This window comes from Oncorhynchus kisutch, linkage group LG20 (genome assembly GCF_002021735.2).
Source record: "Oncorhynchus kisutch isolate 150728-3 linkage group LG20, Okis_V2, whole genome shotgun sequence".
In the NCBI taxonomy this organism is placed as follows: Eukaryota; Metazoa; Chordata; class Actinopteri; order Salmoniformes; family Salmonidae; genus Oncorhynchus; species Oncorhynchus kisutch.
This window is the reverse complement of record NC_034193.2, coordinates 12,854,686-12,861,537: the sequence shown is the minus strand read 5'-3', so window position 1 is coordinate 12,861,537 and position 6,852 is coordinate 12,854,686.

The window sequence follows — 6,852 nt, the reverse complement described above, 5'->3', positions numbered from 1 at the left end:
TCCTCTATTCCCCTCTCCTCTGTATCACCCTCCCCTCCTCTATCCCCCTCTCCTCCTGTATCACCCCCTCCCCTCCTCTATTTCCCCTCTCCTCCTGTATCAACCACACCCCTCCTCTATTCCCTCTCCTCCTGTATCACCCGCCCCCTCTATATTCCCTCTCCTCCTGTATCACCCTCCCCTCCTCTATTCCCCTCTCCTCCTGTATCACCACCCTCCCCTCCTCTATTCCCTCTACTCCTGTATCATCCTCCCCTCCTCTATCCCCCTCTCCTCCTGTATCATCCTCCCCTCCTCTATCCGCATCTCCTCCTGTATCACCCTCCCCTCCCCTCCTCTATCCCCCTCTCCTCCTGTATCATCCTCCCCTCCTCTATCCCCCTCTCCTCCTCCTTATACACCCCTCTCCTCCTCTATTCCCCTCTCCTCTATTCCCCTCTCCTCTATCCCCCTCTCCTCCTCTATCCCCCCTCCTCCTGTATCACCCTCCCCTCTATCCCCCTCTCCTCCTCTATCCCTCTCCTCCTGTATCACCCTCCCCTCCTCTATTCCCTCTCCTCCTGTATCATCCTCCCCTCCTCTATCCCCCTCTCCTCCTGTATCATCCTCCCCTCCTCTATCCCCACTCTCCTCCTGTATCATCCTCCCCTCCTCTATCCCACTCTCCTCCTGTATCATCCTCCCCTCCTCTATTCCCTCTCCTCCTGTATCATCCTCCCCTCCTCTATCCCCCTCTCCTCCTGTATCACCCTCCCTCCTCTATCCCCCTCTCTCCTGTATCACCCTCCCTCCTCCTCTATTCCCCTCTTCCTCCTGTATCACCCCTCCCCTCCTCTATTCCCCTCTCCTCCTGTATCACCCTCCCTCCTCTATTCCGCTCTCCTCCTGTATCACCCTCTCCTCCTCTATTCCCCTCTCCTCTATCCCCCTCTCCTCCTGTATCACCCTCTCCTCCTCTATTCCCGTCTCCTCCTGTATCACCCTCCCCTCCTCTATTCCCCTCTCCTCCTGTATCACCCTCTCCTCCTCTATTCCCCTCTTCTCCTGTAATACCCTCCCCTCCTCTATTCCCTCTCCTCCTGTATCACCCTCTCCTCCTCTATTCCCCTCTCCTCCTGTGTCACCCTCTCCTTCTGTATCACCCTCCCCTCCTCTATCCCCCTCTCCTCCTCTATCCCCCTCTCCTCCTCTATCCCCCTCTCCTTCTGTATCACCCTCCCCTCCTCTATCCCCCTCTCCTCCTGTATCATCCTCCCTCCTCTATCCCCCTCTCCTCCTGTATCACCCTCCCCTCCCCTCCTCTATCCCCCTCTCCTCCTGTATCATCCTCCCCTCCTCTATCCCCCCTCTCCTCCTGTATCACCCTCTCCTCCTCTATTCCCCTCTCCTCTATCCCCTCTCCTCCTGTATCACCCTCCCTCCCCTCCTCTATCCCCCTCTCCTCCTGTATCATCCTCCCCTCCTCTATTCCCCTCTCCTGCTGTATCACCCTCCCCTACTCTATCCCCCTCTCCTCCTGTATCACCCTCCCCTCCTCTATGCCCCTCTCCTCCTGTATCACCCTCCCCTCCTCTATCCCCCTCTCCTCCTGTATCACCCTCTCCTCCTCTATTCCCCTCTCCTCCTGTATCACCCTCCCCTCCTCTATCCCCCTCTCCTCCTGTAAAACCCTCCCCTCCTCTATTCCCCTCTCCTCCTGTATCGCCCTCCCCTCCTCTATTCCCCTCTCCCCCATGTAATACCCTCCCCTCCTCTATCCCCCTCTCCTCCTGTATCACCCTCCCCTCCTCTATTCTCCTCTCCTCCTGTATCACCCTCCCCTCCTCTATTCCCCTCTCCTCCTGTATCACCCTCTCCTCCTGTATCACCCTCCCCTCCTCTATTCCCCTCTCCTCCTGTATCACCCTCCCCTCCTCTATTCCCCTCTCCTCCTGTATCACCCTCCCCTCCTCTATTCCCCTCTCCTCCTGTATCACCCTCCCCTCCTCTATTCCCTCTCCTCCTGTATCATCCTCCCCTCCCCTATCCCCCCTCTCCTCCTGTATCATCCTCCCCTCCTCTATCCCCCTCTCCTCCTGTATCACCCTCCCCTCCCCTCCTCTATCCCCCTCTCCTCCTGTATCATCCTCCCCTCCTCTATTCCCCTCTCCTGCTGTATCACCCCCCCTCCTCTATCCCCCTTTCCTCCTGTATCACCCTCCCCTCCTCTATCCCCCTCTCCTCCTGTATCACCCTCCCCTACTCTATCCCCCTCTCCTCCTGTATCACCCTCCCCTCCTCTATGCCCCTCTCCTCCTGTATCACCCTCCCCTCCTCTATCCCCCTCTCCTCCTGTATCACCCTCTCCTCCTCTATTCCCCTCTCCTCCTGTATCACCCTCCCCTCCTCTATCCCCCTCTCCTCCTGTAATACCCTCCCCTCCTCTATTCCCCTCTCCTCCTGTATCGCCCTCCCCTCCTCTATTCCCCTCTCCCCCATGTAATACCCTCCCCTCCTCTATCCCCCTCTCCTCCTGTATCACCCTCCCCCCTCTATTCCCCTCTCCTCCTGTATCACCCTCCCCTCCTCTATTCCCCTCTCCTCCTGTATCACCCTCTCCTCCTGTATCACCCTCTACTCCTCTATTCCCCTCTCCTCCTGTATCACCCTCCCCTCCTCTATTCCCCTCTCCTCCTGTATCACCCTCCCCTCCTCTATTCCCCTCTCCTCCTGTATCACCCTCCCCTCCTCTATTCCCCTCTCCTCTATCCCCCTCTCCTCCTCGATCCCCCTCTCCTCCTGTATCACCCTCCCCTCCTCTATTCCCCTCTACTCCTGTATCACCCTCCCCTCCTCTATTCCCCTCTCCTCCTGTATCACCCTCCCCTCCTCTATTCCCCTCTCCTCCTGTATCACCCTCCCCTCCTCTATTCCCCTCTCCTCCTGTATCACCCTCTCCTTCTGTATCACCCTTTGAACAATCAGATCATCTCTTTTAACAATAATTGGCAAAAGATCAAAATTGGGCTGCCTGTGTACATTCAGCGAAATACTTTGTTTCACCTGTAAGGGCCTCAGGGCTGCCTCGAGTTCCTCCTGCAATGAGACAATGGTTGAGATCCTGTCCGACTACACCGCAGACATGTCAGATCTTACAACGCCTGGATAGGTATTTAACATACAGTATCAACTAATACCATTATATGATATAACAATCCTGAATAGGTATTTCACATACAGTATCAACTAATACCATTATATGATATAACAATCTGATACCTGCCTGCAGTCGATGACGTTGCATACAACCATTGGATGATGCACTGCCACGCCTGCACATCTAAAATCGGACAGGAAGTCGAACAATGGGCTTATTCAACATTTCCAAAAGTATCAGGGAGCCCACTCAGGACATGTTCTGTACTTGTAGAGCAGGGTGGAGGGCCTAGTGTCTATACATTTGAGTTTTTTCCTTTCAATGAAACCCTAGAAAACTAGGTATGGCGAGTTTCTTACGAATTACTGATCTTAATTCATTCATCAAGTACAAGGGAGGAGAGGAAACCCACAGCCACTCAGACACTGTAGAGTAGATTGTTCTGATTGTATGTTGTCCAAGAACAAATCAAATCATAGGGTACTTAAGATATTCACTTTTATATATTCAATTGTCCATAAATGAATGTACAGATGTTGTATTCTTAATCTAAACACTAGGTTTCAAATGACAACACGACTGTTTGTAGCGGCATCGACAGACGACTTGTAGAGTCCTAAAGAAGGCCTAGGAAGGCCAAAATGTCACAAATTTCCCAACTTCATTCAGTTATTTTTCTAAACAGTGTTCAATAGTATGCCACACATAGTTTCTATGGATTTCAGTCCTTAAATATCTTTGGGCCATTCTTGTATGGAATCGCCCCAATATCTGATAACACATTGCTAATTAACAGATAAGAGGATTAGAGCCACGTCACAAAGATTTGTACATATGTTGTATTTTAAATGAAGTGATGACGATTACGGGGGGATAACTAATACACTTTTATTCAGATGGAGACACACTCAGACCCTTCTGTAGGAATGTCAAGGATACAAGCTGAGGCTCCACCAAACACAGCAATGTTTAGAGAACGAAACCAAAAAGAGAAGCATATTCAAATTATTTTAGAATATTATTGACTTATACCAGAAACCTGAACCTGTTTTGACTGAGTAAAGCCCTCAAGGATTAGCCGTCTTGTTTTTTAGTTTTTTACTGTCAAACAAAGGTATTGGCTGTAAATATGTTTTGTAAGAAAACGTGACTCGTCACTGCCATGTTCTGCTAACATCACATAAGTAGCATATTAACCACACACATATACACCACACACATATACACCACACACATATACACCACACACATATACACCACACACATATACACACATATACACCTCACACATATACACACATATACACCACACACATATACACCACACACATATACACCACACACATATACACACATATACACCTCACACATATACACACATATACACCACACACATATACACCACACACATATACACCACACACATATACACCACACACATATACACACATATACACCTCACACATATACACACATATACACCACACACATATACACACATATACACACATATACACCTCACACATATACACCTCACACATATACACACATATACACCTCACACATATACACCACACACATATACACCTCACACATATACACACATATACACCACACACATATACACACATATACACCACACACATATACACCACACACATATACACACATACATATACACCACACACATATACACCACACACATATACACCACACACATATACACCACACACATATACACCTCACACATATACACACATATACACCACACACATATACACCACACACATATACACACATATACACCTCACACATATACACACATATACACCACACACATATACACACATATACACCTCACACATATACACACATATACACCTCACACATATACACACATATACACCTCACACATATACACCACACACATATAGACACATACATATACACCACACACATATACACACATACATATACACCTCACACATATACACCTCACACATATACACCACACACATATACACACATATACACCTCACACATATACACACATATACACCACACACATATACACACATATACACCTCACGCATATACACACATATACACCTCACACATATACACACATATACACCTCACACATATACACATACATATACACACATATACACCACACACATATATACACATACATATACACCTCACACATATACACATATACACCTCACACATATACACCACACACATATACACACATATACACCACACACATATACACCTCACACATATACACCACACACATATACACCACACACATATACACCACACACATATACACATATACACCGCACACGCAGTCATGCAGCTTGCTTTCATCTATCCCACACATAGTCCAACCTCCCTCCTTAGCTCTCCATACTGTATGCCTTTACACAGCATTCCTCACTAGAGGGTGGTAAAGACTCTTGAATGCTCTCTCACACACAACCAGGATGTGGGCAGGTAGTAGGTCACAGTATTTAGAGCAGAGTGTGGACTATAGATAGTAGCATAGACTTAGACACACAGTAATGAACTGTCACTGCACGCACACACACACACACACACAGTCCTATTCCCCTCTATGTTGTGAGTGCACGCCTGTGTTGGGGTACTGCACTCCCTGAGCCCCTAGGCTGATTGATCACCATGTCCTAGGAAAAAAGAAGGAGGAGGGAGAGAGAATCGAGAGGAGGAAAGTGGGGTAAACTAGGGGAGAGAACGAGAGGAGGAAAGTGGGGTAAGCTAGTGAGAGAGAGAGAGAGAGAGGATGAAAGTGGGGTAAGCTAGTGAGAGAGAACGAGAGGAGGAAAGTGGGGTAAGCTAGGGGAGAGAACGAGAGGAGGAAAGTGGGGTAAGCTAGTGAGAGAGAGAGAGAGGATGAAAGTGGGGTAAGCTAGGGGGAGGGAGAGAGAGAGAGGATGAAAGTGGGGTAAGCTAGTGAGAGAGAGAGATAGAGAGAGAGAGAGAGAGAGAGAGAGAGAGAGAGAGAGAGGAGGAAAGTTGGGTAAACTAGTGAGAGAGAGAGAGAGAGAGAGAGAGGAGGAAAGTGGGGTAAACTAGGGAGGGAGAGAGGATGAGGAAAGTGGGGTAAGCTATGGAGAGAGAGGAGGAAAGCGGAGTAAGCTATGGAGAGAGAGGAGGAAAGTGGAGTAAGCTATGGAGAGAGAGGAGGAAAGTGGGGTAAGCTATGGAGAGAGAGGAGGAAAGTGGAGTAAGCTATGGAGAGAGGGAGAGAGAGAGAGAGAGAGAGAGAGAGAGAGAGCGAGAGTGGGGTAAGCTAGGGGGAGGGAGAGAGAGAGAGGGGGTGAAAGTGGGGTAAACTAGGGAGAGAGAGGAGGAAAGTGGGGTAAGCTATGGAGAGAGAGGAGGAAAGTGGGGTAAGCTATGGAGAGAGAGGAGGAAAGTGGAGTAAGCTATGGATGGAGGGAGAGAGAGAGAGAGAGAGAGAGTGGGGTAAGCCAGGAAGAGAAAGAGAGAGGAAAGAACCAGCCCAGCATCCTCCAGCCCCAGTCCAGCATCCTCCAGCCCCAGCCCAGCGACCTCCAGCCCCAGTCCAGCATCCTCCAGCCCCAGCCCAGCATCCACCAGTCCAGCATCCTCCAGCCCCAGCCCAGTATCCTCCAGCCCCAGTCCAGCATCCACCAGCCCAGCATCCTCCAGCCCCAGCCCAGCAT